Source organism: Embiotoca jacksoni, unplaced genomic scaffold (genome assembly GCF_022577435.1).
Source record: "Embiotoca jacksoni isolate LCO1_2020_lvr unplaced genomic scaffold, fEmbJac1.0.p SCAF_1, whole genome shotgun sequence".
Taxonomy (NCBI): Eukaryota; Metazoa; Chordata; class Actinopteri; family Embiotocidae; genus Embiotoca; species Embiotoca jacksoni.
Genome location: NW_027185229.1, coordinates 20,848,341 through 20,868,940, shown reverse-complemented (window position 1 = coordinate 20,868,940; position 20,600 = coordinate 20,848,341). Strand labels below are relative to the sequence as shown.

Genomic DNA, 20,600 nt, shown 5'->3' with positions numbered 1-20,600 from the left:
AGCATGATGCTGCCACCACCATGTTTCACTGTTGGGATTGTATTGGGCAGGTGATGAGCAGTGCCTGGTTTTCTCCACACATACCGCTTAGAATTAACGCCAAAAAGTTCAATCTTGGTCTCATCAGACCAGAGAATCTTATTTCTCATAGTCTGGGAGTCCTTCATGTGTTTTTTGGCAAACTCTATGCGGGCTTTCATATGTCTTGCACTGAGGAGAGGCTTCCGTCGGGCCACTCTGCCATAAAGCCCCGACTGGTGGAGGGCTGCAGTGATAGTTGACTTTGTGGAACTTTCTCCCATCTCCCGACTGCATCTCTGGAGCTCAGCCACAGTGATCTTTAGGTTCTTCTTTACCTCTCTCACCAAGGCTCTTCTCCCACGATTGCTCAGTTTGGCTGGACGGCCAGGTCTAGGAAGAGTTCTGGTCGTCCCAAACTTCTTCCATTTAAGGATTATGGAGGCCACTGTGCTCTTAGGAACCTTGAGTGCTGCAGAAATTATTTTGTAACCTTGGCCAGATCTGTGCCTTGCCACAATTCTGTCTCTGAGCTCCTTGGACAGTTCCTTCGACCTCATGATTCTCATTTGCTCTGACATGCACTGTGAGCTGTAAGGTCTTATATAGACAGGTGTGTGCCTTTCCTAATCAAGTCCAATCAGTTTAATTAAACACAGCTGGACTCCAATGAAGGAGTAGAACCATCTCAAGGAGGATCAGAAGAAATGGACAGCATGTGAGTTAAATATGAGTGTCACAGCAAAGGGTCTGAATACTTATGACCATGTGATATTTCAGTTTTTCTTTTTTAATAAATTTGCACAAATTTCTACATTTCTGTTTTTTTTCTGTCAATATGGGGTGCTGAGTGTACATTAATGAGAAATAAAATGAACTTTTTTGATTTTAGCAAATGGCTGCAATGAAACAAAGAGTGAAAAATTTAAAGGGGTCTGAATACTTTCCGTACCCACTGTATATCTATAGCAGTTTAAAATTAATGTACAATCTAGCATTTGATCAATATGGGTATAAATATTAAAGATACTCTCTTAGCTAGCCAAATCACAAAATGTTTTCCTACACTACCAGTGTAGCTCTAAAAAGGCTTTTAGAAATCTAACTGTACTTTTAACCAAAAGGAAAACCATGAAAAATGAGGTGGGTTATCTTGAATAACCGTACCATTAATAGTAAAACTTAACAAACTTTTACAAATCTAACCCCTTGGAGGCATGTTTACATTTTACAGTAACAAACACTCTCCTGATTATATGCAACAATATTGAACAGAAAGAGCTAGATCCTCCTATGACGTGTCAACACCACAAATCAGAGAATTAATGATGAATAACACAGACAGAGGTAATGATGCTGAAGCCTGTAGTATCTGAGCTATTAGTTTAAGGTGGTATTTTGGAATGGCGGAATTTTTTTGCCCACATAACAGCACAATACAGGCTAAATAATTCTAGACTAAACTCACCACAAGATTGGATACAAAATCAGATTACCGGAAATCATCTGAAACCACATTAAGGTAAAGCCTCTCAATATTGAAGGTCCCATGGCAGCTAGTTGCGTATGCTTCAGAATTGAAGTTACACGTGTTGTAATGGCTTCTTCTTTTGTGTATATCTGACGTAATCAGCTGTTTCTTTGTGTTTCTATGTAGGCTACTCCATTTCATCTAAAAGATATGCAGTATCAGTACTTCTGCATTTTTTTCCCCTCAGGTTTGCTATTAATTCTTCTTTCACAATGGCCATTCTTGCAAGCTGCCCTCTTCATGTCTGCTACCATCAACTATTCCGTCACAAAATACAATCTAATTACCTGTTTCTCAGGTACTCCGGACTTTGAGGAGTTCATGAGTAACAGCAAAAGTCACCATTGGTCTAATTTGACTCACCGCATATGAAATGTTTGTGTGAAACCGACATTGTGCGACTATTTCAGGCAACACTCTTCTTTTTTTCCACTATCAGTGTGTTGCTGTTTACAAAATCTCTGTTGCAGCGGGAAACCCACACACTGTTTTGATAGACTTCATGCATTAAAAAGACTTGGTTCTTTTCAGTCTTTTGCGAAATTGAGCCATTTTAATGACAGTGGTACATGTAATGTTACACCAAAACAAGTTATCTACTATTATTTTGCAAGGGCACTTAGCTTCATCCTGGTTGTAGGCAATTGTAATTGGTTTAAAGAAGAGCGGGGTGGAGATAGGTCTGGCAATGCCAGACTACCATTGGCCGGCCAAATGCTGCAGCGCTGTGTGTCCTTTCAAAGTCAAAGCCCTCCTTTCAGATTAAAAGCCCTTCAGAGTTTAATACACCGGTCGGCCAAATACCAAATTTACACCGATGCTGTGTTCGAAATTGCGTACTTATGTACTAACGCTTGCTATTCTGAGTGAATAAGTGCCTGTCAAGTATGGAAACATGCAGTGCATTAAAAGTACCCAAATAGTGTAGGCTACCCAAAAAGCTCCACAAGTTGAGTATGAAACGATAGACACTTCTCAACCTCTACAGTTGCCATTATGACTAAGTGGCTTGCATCTGTATAGGGCTGCAGCTGAACGTAGCACTATACCAATACAAGTTACACACAACCACACAAACGTGTTTATATTTCACGGAGTACCACCATACTGCTGTTGGTTAGAAGCCATCGATATATGTGTTGCGTTTGTTAATCGGAGGGCATGGAAACATTGTCATTTCTGCCTCAATTAATAATTACTGACAGGTATGTGTGCAGGTAATGCATTCAAATACAGAATGCCAGTGTTCGATTTGAGAGAACCCTGTTGAAATTGTGTACTAACGTGTAAGAATAACCTACTATGAGTGTACAAAGGGAAATATGCCCTATGCCATTTTGAAACACAGTGCTTGTCTTGTTACAGTACTAACTGAAATAGCAGTCCTCTTGGCTAAGTAAGTTTATGTTGTGAACATCAGTCATATCTCGTAATTGTCTTATATTCACTGTAGAAATTCAACATGTAAATGATAGCAGATACTGCACGATATACACACTAACATGTGAATAAGGGTGGTACTGTCACTTATATTTTTAAACTTCAAGCCGTGATTTTATCTTAATTGCTGTCGACCTGTGGCACTGGTCGTGGTGCTGGTCCTGAACCGCAGACTGAAATCCAGTCCAGGTTTTGTGGTGGATTTTACTGGCAAGGCGCAGCAATCTGCAGCATCCCCACACGTAGCAAGCCACACACGCTGTCCGAGAAGCTGCTATGAAGTTACACCATTAAAGTAAACACAAGCATTTATAGACGGATTATTCCAATTACTAGAAAGGAACGCACTTTATATAGACACAGCCGTGTCCATACAAGCATTTGTATTTTTATAAACATGTGCCTGTTGTAATGTCTTTATATAACTAACTGTATTGCTATAAATGTATTTGCATTTATTTATGGAGAAAAGGGAGAGAAATCGATACGCTGTCAGTTTGGCTGGATAGTCTGGGGGTGTAAGTTAACTTTAAGGGGAAAACTGAAGCAGCGTGGTCCTTTTTTTAAGAAAAACAAAAAGTGAACTTCCTGTTTCGGGGTGGTCCACCGACTGTGGAGAAAGGGAGGGAGGCGGGAGGGAGGGGGAGATGGGGGTGCGCATTCCCGCATTGGCTGTGCAACCAACTCCAGGGCGCTTTGCGGGACTCTGTAGCCGAACATGGGGTTCAGTTTTGTCACCGTTTGCGTAAAGAGACTCTGAAGAATAAAAGTATGGAAAAGCGCGTCTGAAGAAGGACAATGCGTCGGTTTCTGTGAAGAATTCAGTCATCTCCATCCGAGTGCGCTTGCCAGAAAGTAGGGAGAAAAAAAAGAGAGAAGGGGAGGCTTTACTGGAAACTCAGACTTTCACAGTGCTGGGACCCTCTGAGCGCTTCGAAGGACTCTGGGAACCAAGTCAAAAAGTTTCATGCTGAATATTCCTGCATTAACCTGAGGTAAGCAGTGCTGATGAGTCATTTTCGCGCTGGAAATCACAACCGATCATTGATAAGTAACGTTAAATCATGATTTGAGTTGTTTAATTACGTGGCACGATAATTACTTTCTTACTTTTTGGAGTGAGAGAAAATGTTTAATTGTGTTATTGGTGGTTGTATAGTAAATCCTGTTTGGGCTTTTTCCTCTTCTGGTGATGATGCGTTGGTTTTACTTGATAGCTTTGTCTTAATTGATTAAGCTACTTTCTATTTTCCCGTTGCACCCTCCAAATTTCAGTAATTGAATTGCATAATCTTTCTATTCACCGACCAAAATGTTTCAGTCACTGGGACACTCGTCAAAAATCAAAGTGGCGTTTTTCCCTCTATTTTCTATCAATGAGAGGATACCCAAAGTATGGTCTGGCACGAACTAAAGTCTGTTAGAGCTGAGGCATTAAAACAATTTAAGTTTCCCTGCGTTCAGACAGTCATCTTTTGGGGAAGAGCTTCTTTTAGGGGTCAGTCTGCTTGCATCGTTTAAAATCATTCGGCACGGAGGAGGGTGGCAGTGCCACGGGAGAACAGCTGTTTCTTGTAACCTGAAATACTTGAGGTGCCAATATTTTTTCAAATGTGAGTGACTGCCAGGACACCCACAAAACAACACCATCTCTTAGCACTGTGTGAGGCTTTAGGAACCAGAGAGCCCCATTAAATTCCATGTTAAGTGATGGATAACTTAATGGTTTCATGACATGTGTTCCCTGAGTATTTTGTTGCATTTATCTTCTTTCTTTTCACACACAAAAAATACATGCATACAACCCATCATAATATATCTCTAATCTGAGATATATTATGGATTCTAATCTGATTATCTCTCTAAGAGTTGACTGTAGCTGCTAATTTGGGAAGATTAGGCTGCTGGTCTTCATGTAGTGACTCTGGACTGAAGAGCGTCAACACTGGACTCAATAGAAGAGCCAAACACTTATTTATTCCAAAGTGACAGTGAGAAGTGCTAAGCACACAAGCTCACAACCTCCCTTAACAGTATTTGCACAGACACACAGGCTCGCACACACACACACACACACACACACACACACACACACACACACACACACACACACACACACACACACACACACACACACACACAGAATTTACTTTGTAGACTCAAGTAATGTGAGAGGAAGACAATTTGTAGGATCTATTTAGCAAATCTGATGTGAATGGATTGTGCACAAACTAATAAATAATTGATCTGTATTACACTGGATAATAAGTAAACAGTTTTGGACAGAAGTCATTGAAATAGTGATTATTTCATTACTTTATACATTTTCATGTGTTGAGATTTGTCTTGTGTCAACCTGAAAACAAGAGTACCAGGACCTTTGACATCTCATTTGATTTGCCTTCAGTACATTTCAATACAGCGTGGATTCAACTTTTTACATATAATCCGTTGCAGAGAGGCATTCGGACACTTGTCAAGGTTGAGATGGGGGAGAGTTTGAGGGTAGAAAGTGCACTTGTCCTTTGGCCACGTATGAAAAGCTCTGCAGGGGAGCTTCCTCACCCTCCCTGCTCTTTATCGAGTGTGTTAAGGCCAAAAGGCTCCTTAATGGGAATGTTCTTAAACAAATAGACCATACAGGAAGCAACGGTCCTCCTCCAGCCGATCGCAAGTGAAGACTGATCTGGTTTATCAGGGCCATATCAGAGCAGTGATAAGCCTCTTTCAGGATGAATACAATTGCTGTAAGTGGAATGAACTGCTAAAATGAAAGATGGAGGACTTTAATGAGTCAGATGTGAAGCAGGAGGGATTTAAGCAATGAAAGTCTTTCATTTAGAGCAAAGTTTGGATTTTGAAATATCTCAAATGGACTCTTTACATTATATTTGTATGTAGCATTAGTGATGTGAGCAATGTTAAATTTCTGTGTTGGTCATGTGACACACACGTAACCAGAGGCAGGCAGCAACAAGTGGTGTGTTTTTGTCCAGATTCCATTTTAGTCCGCTCAGCAAGAAACATGCGTCACGTGATGCCTGCAACCCCCCCCACCCCTCCCACACACACGCACACACAGTCCTCCTAAACCCCACCACCCCCCCCAACCTTCCAGAGAGAGGGAGGTGTGTGGGGGGGGGGGGAGAGAGAGACCACCCTCACTGGGATCACAGCCCCTCAATCAGACCCTTTCACACCCTGTGAACCTGAAACAATCAGGGTTTAATAGCAACTGTCTGTCTGTGCCGGCCCATGGCTAAGACCATGTAGGCTCACAGCGCAGAGCCGATCAGCTTCGGCTGCAGAGAGAGCCGAGTAGACAGGCCAGGGATGCCCCAAAGGACACACAAGCAAAGACACACACACACAGACTAACTCCTTTTCTGTCCTCATCCCCTGCTACTCTTTTCTCTTCTCGTACTTTCCTCCTTTACTTCAAGGCTCATGAAGAGATGGTCCGCTCCCTCACATCTCTGTTGACAGGGTCTGGTATTTGAAGGTTATTTCGGTTCATCAGATCGAGTTTCTCTTGTTTTCAAAGGCGTTTATTCTAATTTTCGTGTCATCAGTGTTCAATGAGTGAATAGATTTCGGTCGTGGTGGTTGTTTTGCTTATTTTAAGCCTAACTTTATTCCATCTGAGCCATTTGAATATCACAACAGAAAGCCTCAATTATGTAAGAATGAAGTCTGTATCCACTGTCAAACAACTGTTTCATTCAGTGATATCACACTAATGATGTCACCAGATCCCCTCTTGGTAGAAATATAAGATTTAATGCATCAAATGATGCTGAAATGAGGCATAGGAATAGGGGAGGGGGCTTGTTACTCCAGTGGGCTGACACCAGAGGGCAAAGGCATTAGCCACTTAGAAAGCTTGAATTGCATTCGCCAAAGGACACACATAATAGAAAGGGGAAATGTTGCAGTCATGGGAAATATTCTGAAAATTATTGTTCATGGTCACTTGGAGCTTTCCCACCCATTGGAAGGCGTGGCAGACAAATTGCAGCAGTGGAGATTTAAAAAGAAAAAGATCCACAGAGATAATCAGTTCAAAGCAACAGAAAAATGAGACAGAGGTCGACAGTGATTGATGTAACTTTAGTGGTGAGATGATGGGAAATTAAAATGTTGCTTTAGTAGTGATTGCATAACTGATTTCACAAGATTAGGGTATAAAATAATGGAAAACAGTTTAAACAGTAATGAAGCAAAATAGTCCACAGATTATTTAGTGATGAAAATAACTGCATGAAGACCTAATCTAGTTTTGGAAGTTCGTGTGTTTCAGTTACTTGCAAGCTTGTTGTATCAAGAGGCTCATAAGCTGTTCCCTCATTTAAAAAAAAAAATCAAGAATGGCTCTGTGTGGAAGTATTCCTGTTGACTAGATAAGAAAGGTGTCGTTAAATGGGGTGCAGCAGGCAACAGTAAGCGTGAAGTAGCTGTTTTTCGCCTGCACCGGCGGGAATATGTGTATGCATGCGGTATAGATTTGAGCATGCCGCTAACAGTAAAAGGTAGAATTTATCCCTTTCCCAACGCCCTTCCTTCTTCTTTGAATTGGGGAGGTGTTTTTTGTGTTTTTTTTTTTCATATATGCGTGTGTGTGCAGTTTGGCACGCGGACTGTTAACTATCGTCTCGTGGTTAATATTAGAAATCAAACCGGTGCTAATATGATCCAGGTGAGATTGTGAATAGCTTTTGTATGCACAAGCAACCCTCAGTGATACATACTCATTTCCAGCTGTTACATTATCTGGGTTTGTAACAATGGGCTTGTGGTCGGGGTTTCTTTGAAGGATGGTGGTCGGCTGTGGATGACAGAAGCGAAACATAAACGGCGTCTGTGGGGGAGGTGGAGAAAACCCAATCTTGTAATTTTTCAGGATGAGGTTCAGTTGTCTGATCAAACTCTTTAAGGGATAATTAGACAAATTTGTTGTTTACAGATGTGTGTTTGTACATGCAGGGATTCGATCATAGAGTATTTGTATTTTTGCAAGATTATGCACCAGTATGTGTGTGTCTTTGGCCGTGTGTGTGTGTGTGTGTGTGTGTTTCAATGTGTGTGTTCTCAGCCGCTGATGACTCACGTTGGGCTGTCCTGTCGGCAGGCAGAAAGTGAAGAGGAGGCGGTGTTTATTATTTGACCAGGGTTGCCATAGCCACGATGCATTCGGGTGCTGCCATCATCAGTTTAATTACAACTCGGTGTCTAAGAGTCGCCCTTCTCACTACCTGCGTCTCTCTGACGTACACCAGTTAGAAAGAAAATGTCACATCTGTGTTTCTCTTACTGTCAGATAGCAAGGGAGGGTCATCCTGAGAGTTTAAGTGATATCCGTTTTTTTTAAGGCCATTTAGTTCCCAAACAGAACACCAAGAAACAAAAAAGAAACATGTTTGAAACATTGATTTAGATTATAACTCTCTGTATTCTTGTTTTTTCCATCTCTCATATTTATTTCAGTCCATTAAAAAGCTACATAACTCCTCCTTAGCACATTATGTGTAAGTCACAACATTTCCAACATGCGATAAACTGTTACATTTTACTGCTGGAAAGATTATTTCTGACTTCCACAAAGTGAGAGACAAAGGGAGACAGAGTGGGAGTCGATAAATTGAGAGAAAGTGCAGAAGCATAGTCATGTTGCGTGTGTTTATGATGAGCCTTCTGGACAACAACTCTGTTATCTGAGATGAGATAATGTCCTTAGATTCTTGGCTTGGCCTACAGTATGTTCTTGGGCAACCCGCAGCTCAACATACCACACACTGTCCTCTTGAGTATGTATATATTGCTCTATAAAGCAGGACAAAGATGCAGCTTGTTTCATATAGTTGTACTGTAAGATGTAGATGCACATGTGCGCTACAATATTTTAGTCAGTATATTATCATTCAACGCTGCACCAGTCGGCACTAGTGATTGCAGCTGAGTATTATTTTTTTTTATTTTACAACATTGTACAATACCTCGGGGTTAGTACTAATTTACCAAAGTATTTGAAAAATAAAACAATGTTTTAACCGATTTTTAACTTGAACACATCATGCTAAACTGCAAAAAATGTCAAGACAATGCTTTGTTTGGACAAATATATTCCGAATAGTAGAAAAGTTTACTGTTACAGGTAATGACATATCTGCTCAAAGAAAAAGTTAACAAAATGAAGAATTTTCTCAAGGTTTGATCTCATTTCCAAAAAAATTGAAATACTCGAGTTTAATGACACGTTTCAGTTAGTACTTAAGAACTCCCTTTTGACACCCAGCCTTAGTGGTTAGTAGAATCAGTGTAGGGGAGGGTTTGTGTGTTTTTACCTTCACCGAGCACAACTGGGCTAATGGCAACGGTCTCAAAACCTCAAAGAAAAAAATGGAAGAGAGTGTATTCTCTTCAAAATAGATTCAGCATAAGAACTGTTTATAAATGTTAAAGACCCCTTCATATGAAAATCAATTATTTGAACATGTCTGTGTGGTCTTGTAATATGCTACAGGACATATCATGTGAAATAAATGTGCTACAACTGAGCACTATCACATTGGAACTGCAGTCAGTCTGAGGCTTACAGATTCAGACAGCCAAGCTTTCATATGTCACATACCTCAGGAACCAATCACGTCCACTTGTGGGGTGGGGCTTTTCATATCATCGAGCTGCAGGCGAACAGTGTAGGTTTGAATGGAAACACAGCCGGGATCTATTTACGCATTCATAGATCTATTCATCCTGAATGAAGACCAAGGTGTAGTGATACATCTGAACTGCTTTAAAGGCCTCAGGGGATGTTTTTATTGAAAATAACTTACAAGTATTGTGATGAACAGACAGGCATTTTTAGGGTTTTGATCAATTCCAGGAGAGGAATTTTAAGATTTTGAATAGTGAATGAACAGAGTGTATTTGCATTCACCCAGTTGTATGTATTTTATGAAGAAAATGAGAAGGTTTTCCAGGTTTACAGAGGTACACCACAAAGTGAATCGATAGAGGGCCTAAACCACGTTGGCACAGTAGTTTTATACTGCATGTTTATAAGAAGGGAGTTGTGTGGTCAGTCTTCCAGACCGACAAAAAAGAGGATGATTCTTTTTCTGTGTGATTCTTCTGTTTTGGTTACTTCTCTTCCAAATGTTCCAGTTCTGCATAAATAAATCTTCCTCCTTCGCCTCGTCTTGTTTTACTTTGTCGTTCTTTCTCTTCTTGCTCTTTCTCTGCTGCTCAGCCTCTTGCGTCTTTTTCTATTCCTGTTTTCCCTGCTCTGTAAGTAAGTGACAGTTGTGAGAAGCTGCAGTGGCTCTCTGATGCCACGTTAACCAGATCAGATGCAATGACAGGAAGTCGGTCCACATTCATGGACGTAGCGCAGTGACACACGCACATGACTTAGTGCCACTGCAAGCCAAATGCAGTCCGAGCCGTCACTGATACAGTGACATGAATCTGCCGTGGGTCAAAGGTAACTGCACCCTCAGTCAAACAGCCTCATATTTACTACAACCCATCTGACATGACATTCAGTCTGCAGAGCGCTTTGATCAGACTTCAGGCTCCATGTGGAAAGTCAGGCTCTCACTGATGAGTCAGAAAAAAATCAGCGCCTTCACTTTAATTTATAAGTAACATCTGCTGATTGTTTTCGTAGCATAAAGGGGATGATAAATCCTTCTTCAAAGAGAAGCGTCTGCAACCAAACGGAACCCATTCAGGCCTAAAAAGCACGACAGCACATGATTAACAAAAGTGATGTAGTGTGCTTGTTTCTTTGGTTTTCTGATAGCCTAAACTGAAGCAAAGTGACTGGATGTTATCCTCCGTAGCATCAAATGTTGTTTACTGTTATGTTTCCTGTAGTCCACTGTCATAAAGCAGAAATGGAAACTAGAAGTCTACTTTGTGTCAAAGTTGTTGAGAAAATAATTCCATTTAGGAAACAACAAACTATCAAAAGGTCAAGTTTTGTAAGATGTAATAAACTTAATTTTCAACAAAGCTCTTCTGTTGTTTTGTTTACAGTAGGGGCGAAAAAGAAGAATTCTTTACAGTAACACAGGAAAACACAGTTCCTGTGCATTTGCTACATATTTTCAAACTTAATGAAGCCCTCAGAAAAATAATATTATTGGCACGCGTTGAGAAATAACTTTCCATTTTCATTAGCAGTGGAATTTGTTGGAAAGGAAAGAAGGGCAAAAGAGAGTAAAGGGTGAACGAGTAAAACATTTCATAGTGGATGCGGAGGAGTTAGAGAGACAGAGGGAGGGAGAGACAGAGAGAGAGAGAGAGAGAGAGAGAGAGATGCAGATTGTTTTAAATCCGCAGCGAGTCAGGCTCTCAAATTTATGCCCATGGGCTGCTTCTTGGGTGGGCTGCAGGGAGGGCGGTGCACGAGCTGGAGCAGGGGAAAGTTGTCGACTCCAGACTGCTCGCCTTGCTCTGAAGCTTTTCCTGCTGGAACACATTTACAACTCAACCGTCCTGACTGGCTGACTGACTGCCTGGCCCTGCCCTAAAACTGACTGGACTGAACTGCAGGGACTGACTCTTTTGACGCTTATTGAGCAACCAGGGTTTTTTTCAGTGTGTTTGAAGGCATTTCTAGTTTTATTGACGTCTTTCTTGTCTTTAACACAGGAACATTGCCGGAAGCTACAATGTAACTTTTGAGAGCCCACAGAAGTTTTCATGTGAGAAATTGTGTTGGGTTTTTTTTGCATGTTTTTTCATTCTTTTGAAAATTACAGTTTTTGAAAATCCAATTTAAAGATATTCCTTGATTAAACTAATTCCTCCAAGAAATAGTTTGCACTCAAAAAAATGACAAATGATTCACATCCCAGGCAAAAACTTGGATCAGATAAGGGGCAATTCTGGCTCCTCTGTATTTCGTGCCAGCGATGACTGTTTGTTTTGCTCAGCATGAGAAAGATCCGGGCCCACATCTAGCCTACAAATAGGTTCCCTGATGTTTAGAATGAAGGAGAGAAGCTCACTCAACAACCAGCAACCAAGCAGTGTTTTTCCCTGTGGTTTTTCAGGGCTCGATACAAGCTGCTCATATAGTGTCGCTTTAACAGATATTAAATAGTTAAACATAAAAGTTCAAATTAAAAAAATAAAAATTAGAAAATCACCATCATTTTAAGTTCTTTCTCACGTTGTGTCCCACTTTTACACTGAAAGGGCTGCTTAGTGCTGAGTTTCTCTTACTTTTGAAAACGGGCAGGTTTCCCTGCCTCAGACTGAATACACAGCAAGGGGATGACATCAGCAGCATGTAAATCAGCTCGCATTAGAGCAATAATCTTTAAATGTAGAGGTTGGTTCACCACGATAATGTGCTGACACGTAGAAACAACAAAGACACATGTTCATGATGCATACACACTGCAACAATGTTTTTTGTTTCGAGTAAGATGACTTTTACATTTTGTCAAGTAGAGGTTTGCTATATTGTACCGTTCACTGTGATATCAGTAATTTGTTAACATGGTACAAAATTTATATTGTTATAATTGCAATAATACGACTTGTGGATATCATGACGTCACTTGTGTAACTCCAGTGGCTCCACAGCAGAGGAGTTAGTTCCAAAAAGGGGAGCAGCTTCAGTCGTGTGGAAGAAGTTTGGTTACAAAAGATCAGCTGTACAACAAACCCCAGTAAAATGTCAGGTTTTTATTGAATATTTGAAGGCAATCTGTTACTTTGATGCTGACACATAAAACTGTAAAACTTAGTTTGTTGCAATTGTTATTCTTGAAATCAGTAATCAAATATTTTAAGTATTTTTTTCACATCATCAAGAATATCGTTATTGTAGATACACCTTGAAATACTGTGATGTTGTTTTAGGGCCATATCGCCCACCCCCATTTGTCAAGGCGTTAATCACAAAAGTAAAAAATACATTATCCCTTAGGTTAAAACGTAAAGATTTAGTGTTTGAAAAGAAAAGAAATCCCCATGGGTGTGTTTTTCTTTTCCCCTGCCCAGCAGTCTTGGTTCATTCCTGCCGCTGTGTCTGGCTGCTTTGCGAGCTAATTCACTCTGAAGGTATTACGGTTATTGGAAGGCTTGTAAACCATTAAGTCTTTTTTTACAAGAGAAAGAAAAGAGGGTCTGGGTAGCTGCGCGGGGGCGAGCCAGGTCTTGGTACGGATGCTGACCCCACTGTAAGCGATCAGAACAACTGAATGTCTCGACCAGCGGGACATCTGGTCCTGCTTGCTGCAAAACTGCAGACCATTCCTCAATTACATAATTGTGCCCATTAATTACATGAGGAGGGCCTTCATTTCCTGGTAGCCAATAACTAACAAAAAGAAAGCCAGTAAAGAAAGACTCGAAGACACACATGATTATAGTGAGTGTGGTGAAACAAGGCCTCCCATGTATACGAGCAGCTCAAGGTTAAAAAGCCACAGAGTGTACTGTATTTCCACCGTTATATTCAAGTGTGTGTGAGCTTTAGTACAACTTACATCTACATCTTATATGTTAGAGTTTCAGAGTAACCCAGTAGTGAAGTGACGCAGCAGCTGTTAGTTAAGGAGTGCTCTTGATACAGTTTGTTGTTTCTTCAGCATCAGTAGTCAGTGTTTTTGGCCACACACAAAGCTCCCTGCAGGTCATTTCTCCTGGAGAAGACCTGGGGAAGTGGCTTACCCTACATGTTCTGACTGGATGGATGCAGGTGTGATGGCTGTGGTGGGTTTCACACCATGATAGTGCTCCTGAGCAGAGTTGCTGTTGGCGTGGAATGTGAGTTTTCCACAGTGTTTCAGCACGATTGTAGAGGATGTAAAGTCTGATTTAAAAATGATCCATTAATCCGTAATAATTTACGTTTCATTCTCCATTTTTATTTCCGCAGATTTCATTACATTTAAAAGTTTAAAAAAAAAAATCCAGCTTAACACAGTATTTACATGCCCACATACTGTAGGCATTAAAAGAGTTACTTGTTGATTAAATAGTTACTCCTGCACACTTTTGCTGTGAAGAGATCCTTTCCCAATGCAGTTTTTATGCACTGTAAGTGATGGGGACATAATTTTAGGGCTGTAACAAATGCTTATTTTTATTATCGAATAATGTGCCAACTATTATTTCAATTAATCAATCAATTCGTCAATTTGTTTTGGTAATAAAATGTAAGAAAACAGTAAATATATTATGAGATCTCACAGTACACTGTGACATCTTCTGATGTCTTTTGTCCAACAAACAGTCCCCCAAAATATTTAATTTAAAAATCCTCACTTTTGAGCAGCTGTAAACAGCCAAAAGACTAAAGACTGACTAAAAAGATCAATTCACTCATCAGATAATCAAATGATCTCCAAAATTCAGAGTCTGTTTGACTTATTGTTTGAGCTGAGGATGCAAAATAGTGTTAGTCCTGCGGTTCCCATGCCGTGAACTGACCTGCTGCTGCACTCAGCATGAAACAAATGTTGGAGTGACAATGCGGCTGCCGCAGCTGTTGTTTTTTCAGGTCCGGAGCTGTTGTCCTCTCCTCCTCCTCCTCCTCCTCCTCCTCCTCCTCCTGTACTTCTGTCTCCTGATGGTCCTCTTGTCCTCATCACTGTCTTTTCACTGTCTTTATAGCAGGGTGTTGCAGAGCGGAGTTGGCCTGTGGGATTGGAGCTCACACACTGATGCACCTGCTAGCAGAAGTTTGAGGAGAGCGTGAGACAACGGAAGAGTAGCTGGTGGGGGAGAGACACTGTCTTTCTGTGAGTGTCGGGAAGAGACAGAAAGAGGGTAGGGTACAGTGAAAGGAGGAGGCTGTGAGATGGAGTTTCTTGGTCTTTGGGCCGCGGGGAGGATTGCAGTACCATGCTGGGCATTTATGCCGGGCTTATGGGACCAGACTCAGCTGAATACACAGAGGGTCAACAGGGATCCACGCTCACTTTTCTTTTCACACCATACATACAGCGCTGTGTGTTCGCGCTGTGATAGACCGGCGACCTGTGCAGGGTGGTTCCCTGCCTTTCACCCAGTGCATGCTGGGAAAGACTACAGCTGCACCTCCCAGTATAGAATGGATGAAAAACGCTGCTAGTGTGTATGCTGTTTTTCTTCACATTCTTTTTAAGTCGCACAATCTGGAATATTAAACTTTTTTATTGGCTGTTGTCAGGAAGTTTACTAAGCCTCTGAACGTATAAATTGGGATTTACTGTAGTGGATCACAAAATACTTCTGTTAGGAAATGAGATGATGAGTAGAGTAGGACAGAACGAACAGACTAACTTTCGCCACTTCAATTTATATTCATTTTGGGACTTTTCCCCTACTTTTACCACAAACATTTAGAGCAGAAATCCTTCATTAATGAAAATCGTAGACATCTAGAATGTGACAAAGGGGCCCGCGTACAATCAACAGCCGAAAAGGTTGGGAAACAATGACTGTATCCTCTCGGTCTATCCCGTGACACAGATAATTCTATGTTTGTCGTTTGTGTTAATGCCATGTGTTTGAGTGAACTTGGAGTGGAAATGGAGAGCGCAGTTACACCTGTTAATAGAAAGCAATCATGACATTCAAGTGTGATTTTTATTTGTGTGAGAAGTTTTGTCAGAGTTTATGCTCTAAATGTTTTGTAGCATCTATGTGATCATTTTTGGTTCAGATTTTGGTTTTCTTTGCAGTCAGTTAAACTGCTTACATTATTCTGGTTAAGAAAGCTGTTGCTTAAGGTGTTCAGTTTAATGTCACAGTAGTGTCCCACAGTTTGAGTCACATTGTCTCATGCACCATTTTGCACTCTATTAATAAGAAGACGCATTAGTTTACCCTGAAATCTGTGTCAGTTGTTGATCCTAATGTTGCTTTTATTCTTTAATCTTATAAAGAATCTCCATTAACACAAAACCACACAGTCTCACTTCAGTTTCTCCTAATCTGATGACTCTGCAGCAGGTTGTGACTTTGTTGGACTTTCCCGACTGCTGATTATTTCCCCAGCAGTTAGACCTCTTGCCGACCACTCTGTTCCCGTTATTTCTATTCAGGACAGGGCAGGCAGTTGTTCTCCTATGGCGCATTTATTGGCCCTTATTAGCTGACACCTGTAGTCCATTAAAAGCTGTGGTCTGCTGACAGACTGACAGATACACGCTGCCTTTGAGTTGTCAGTGTGGTGAGAGCAACGCTTCATTTGGGATATGAACGGAAATTTGTTATGCTGCAGAAAACAATCGCTGCATGTTCAAAGTTTCAAACACTGAAACCCACAGGATCCCATTCAAAGGGGTTATTTATCGACTCTCGTTCTCTCGCACAGCTGTGGAGCAGAAATGGGGTGAGCACTTATGCATTCAATGTGTGTCAATGTGTCTGTCTGAATGTTAAGTGTTGTGCGCACATGCATGGGCGTTCAGTGGGCAAAGGGTCCCAGATGTGGATGTTGTGCAACGAGGGAAGTTGTTGGTTATCAGCCGAACTTGTGGGTCCACTTTTGTGCTTGCTTTTGTCATAAACTTTCGACTTGATATAACTTTGAATGTGCTTAAAGAGCTTTGTATAAAATATTACATTAAAAATCAAGCAAGACATTTTAACCTTTGCTAAACAGCAGCCACTGTGACCACAAGTGACGATTCCGAGACATTTTAAAACAATAGTCCAACGAAAGAGGAGCTGTAAAGTCACCGATCTCCCTCCTAACCTAAATGTCACTTGCGCCGCAACATTTGTCCAAAGAGCGAATTGTAATTAGGCAATCCTCTCATATAATTTTGGTGAGACTGAATTGTATTGCAAGGCTACAGCACAATGCACCCTGAACTGGACATTTCAATTGGAAGAGCAAGAATGTTAGTTTTCCCTTCAAAGGTTAATATCTTGCTTAATAAACTGTCTTAACACCAGTTTTCTATTAATCACTACTGAACTGGACCAACGTCAACACGTCACAGCTGATCCAGAAATTCAGAAATGTTATCAAAAATATGCAGTGAGAAAGTAAAATGGATGGATACCAAACTTACATACTTACGGACCGAATTGCTTCAGTACTATCTGTGAGCCACAGCATTTACCATACAAAGCCTCTACCTCTATGTAGACAAAATCTCATTTTATACTTAAGTAGATCCTACATTAAAACGCCTTATTTTACTCTTTTCAAACTAGTGTCTGGCCACATACCTGTCTGAGTTGTGTGCGCTGCAGTAACTGAAGGCTTCTTTGTGTGTGGCCGGCTAGCTAGCATCTACTGATAGCATGCGAGATGTTAAAGAAACATTGACAAACTTTAGCATCTAGTGATGACTTGCATGTCAAACCTTTAGGAGACATCTGTTAATTGTAGCCACAGAGAAAAACCTGGGTTGCGCTCTCCCCCTCTAAACTGCATGAAACCTAAACATTTGTACCAAAATGTGACATGTAACTTTCTTTTTTGTGAAATGGATTTTATGAAATTGGTATTGGAAACTGGTTTCAGAGTCAAAATATCTGTACTGGGATCAAACATTTTTGAACAATACCCAGCCCTACTTATTTGAACTCAAATCCTGATATTTTCCAAACCTAACCATGTGCATTTAGTGCCTAAACCCAAGGTAGTTTGTGTGTACATTTGAGCTGCCAGCGGGCTTCGTCAGACAGTCACATGACATCGATGCTGGTCAGTAAACAAGAATAGGCCACAGAAAACTATAACCATTTCACAATATATGAGCCGTTATTGTTAAGGTGGTACATCTTTGACAAAGATAGCTGTCACACATTTTGATGTGAAACTGGTTTGAAGAATGCGACAAAGTAATATTACACTCATTGGTAATGATGACAGCCCCTGTGGGAGAAACTTAAAATGTGACACTGATGCAGCATTGTTGTCCTATTTTGAAAATGTGATCCTTTTTTAAGTAAAGGGATTTTGTTTTCTTGAGAAAAGGTTATTGTTTGGACTGTAGAAAAGTTGGGAAGGTAGGTTTGGAAGTCTGGAGTCACATTGGCTGCAAGAGTGAGTATTAGGTAACTGATGTGCTCTGATTGGGAGGGTTCATTGTAGTCCATTATCCTTGAGGAATCTCTTAGAGTATACAGGGTTTCGACTGGAAAGAGAGTAAATGGGAGGGAATTATGTAAAAGAAAACTTAACTTTTGAAGGAATATATGAATATTTCATTTAAAATCAGATCTGTTCCTCTGATTCTCTGCTTCAAAGTTGTGCAGCACTGAGGCTTTGAAACAAAATAAAATACTGACTGCAGGATCCTGATGGTTCACAGGTACCTTTGCCCCGTATGTCAGATGCTTTTCTCTCCCATTTTGTGTGCATCTGTTTCTTGTAATCATGATTTAGGTATCTTTAACTTTCTGTAACTTGAATAGTACGGACAAATCAATGTTGTATTGTTTTAATTAAACCAAAAAGTAACCCCATGTTCCCGTTAATGGTGAGCTGAGTCCTTGTGGCTGCTCCCCGTCTTCCTCTCTCCCTCTCTCTCTCCCTCCCTCCCTCCCTCGCCTTGTGTGTCCCAGCTCACACTCCAGCTTCCTGTGGGATAGAGCTGAGCCTCGGGGCAGAGGGATGTCTGTTCCCAACCAATGAGCTCTGTCACACATGCTCCGGCTTGTCAGACTGAGTTTGTGTGGGGGCGACGGGGTGTCAGAGTGAGTGTATGCATGTAAGTGCATATGCGTCTCTGTGTCTCTGGCCGTCTACTTGTGCAAATGAGTGTGTGTGTGTGTGTGTGTGTGTGTGTGTGTGTGTGTGTGTGTGTGTGTGTGTGTGTGTGTGTGTGTGTGTTTAGATGTTCCGATATGTGTGTTTTCTCTCTGTAGGAGGGGGTGACTGTCTTGTGCATGATGAAAAATTCAATTAGTAGGAGTTTACTGCAGTCCAGGTTCATCTCAGGTTGCCTAAACACACTTCGTCTTTGTGAGTTTTATTTGTGGAGCAGCAGCGGAGAGTATCTGAAATTTAAAAGATTGTAAAACATTTACTGTCTCGTGTTGCAATGGAAAATAAACAGTACAGGATACTTGAACACAGTTCTTAGCATACAACTGTTATTAGCATACAATTTCCCTAACTCAGATAAAGACATGACTTTGTATGTTCACAAAGTCTCATATCATAAGACAGTTTGTTACATATTAGAGATGTCAGGGTTTTTAATTGCAATCAGATAAACTTTGCAAACTTATCGAATCTAATTTTCACTTGTAAATAATGGCCTGGACCTGAGTGAAGTTTATGCACGGCTGAAATTTTACCATCTGCATTTGCAGTTTATTTATTTACCAAGGCAATGTTAAAGTTTCCTAAATCCAAAGCTGGTGTTTTAAATTAGCTTGTTTTGCCTGTTCATCACTCCCAAACCCCCAAATTATCAATTTACTACTACATCAAAGAAAGAAAAACACCAATTATGCACAACAGAGATGCAGGAACTGTTTTAAAGAACCAATAATAAGTCATCAAAATGGTCGTTTCAGCTTGAATATTTACACAGCTATTTTTGTGAGATTGACTATGAAGGCAGTGATCAGTCTTTTTTATTACAGCCACATAACATCGTATTCTACTCAGAAACAAGCTGTCACATAAACAAATGTGCTCAAACGTATATTTTAAACCCAGGAAACAAATTCTGTGGGTTTTTTTTAAAACCAAACTATTCAGTACTCTAATTTCACTGAGTCAGGGTTTTGGCGTGTTTATGTGGTCCCACATCATACCTGATCACTCACTGACAGTATGTTGGGAGACACACTCTGCGGTGTGCAAACATCAACTAGATATGTGTGTATTTCTGTATAAGCAACACTACGTGTCTTGAATGTTTACACACACACACACACACACACACACACACACACACACACACACACACACACACACACACACACACACACACACACAAAGTGGCATTTACCTCAGTACTTCTTCCCCTGCTGGTTGGCCATTAAGGCAGACTGGTGGTGTGTCTGAGGTATGTGGCTTACCACCATGTCACTGCCTGGAGGGCTCCTGCTGTCTGTTGTCACCTTTGCGAACAGACAGATGTTGTGTTTCTCTTCTCTGATTGGTGCAAAATGAAGAAAATTCACAGACTGGGTAAAAAAAAAAAAAATGGACGTAAATTCTGTGTCTGAAAAGTGAACCAATGTGGAAGTGCCTTAAAAGTGCATTACCACTAAGGACCACTAGGGGCTAACTATAATAAAAACCTCTTCCTCCAGCAGATTCTTATTCAAAAAGCCTCAACTTCTCTCATGAAATACAAAGTCAGTAAAAAATTTTCTACAAGTCCTTATGGTACCATTTGTTAAATTCAATCCTTCTGATCAGAGCTCTGGTGATCCAAATGAAAATAATTCAATAATTAATTAGCTATTAGGCCTCAAAGAGGGGTATGTTTGGGGGTGTGCCTGGTTTGGTGAAATGCCTTGGGTGTGGTCAGCTTTCGAGTGTAGGTGGACGAGCATCGTGTCCTTGGGTTCTCAGGCAGATCCATTCCTTGTTCCACCCCAGCTTCTCCAAATATTTTTCAGAAAAAAATCAATATGGCGACGTCCAAAAATACCAGACTCAAGACTCAAACCAATGATT

At 40.8% G+C, this 20,600-nt stretch overlaps 1 protein-coding gene across 1 annotated transcript in view; it reads left to right on the top strand.

Annotated features, from left to right (window-relative positions):
* Positions 1 to 3,671: 3,671 nt before the first annotated feature.
* The window catches only part of gli1 (GLI family zinc finger 1), a 54,355-nt gene continuing 37,426 nt past the window's right edge, over positions 3,672 to 20,600 (top strand). The window contains exon 1 of the mRNA XM_069147061.1: positions 3,672 to 3,984. The gene's annotated coding sequence lies outside the window, so the exon portion shown is untranslated. The remainder of the gene's footprint in view (positions 3,985 to 20,600) is intronic.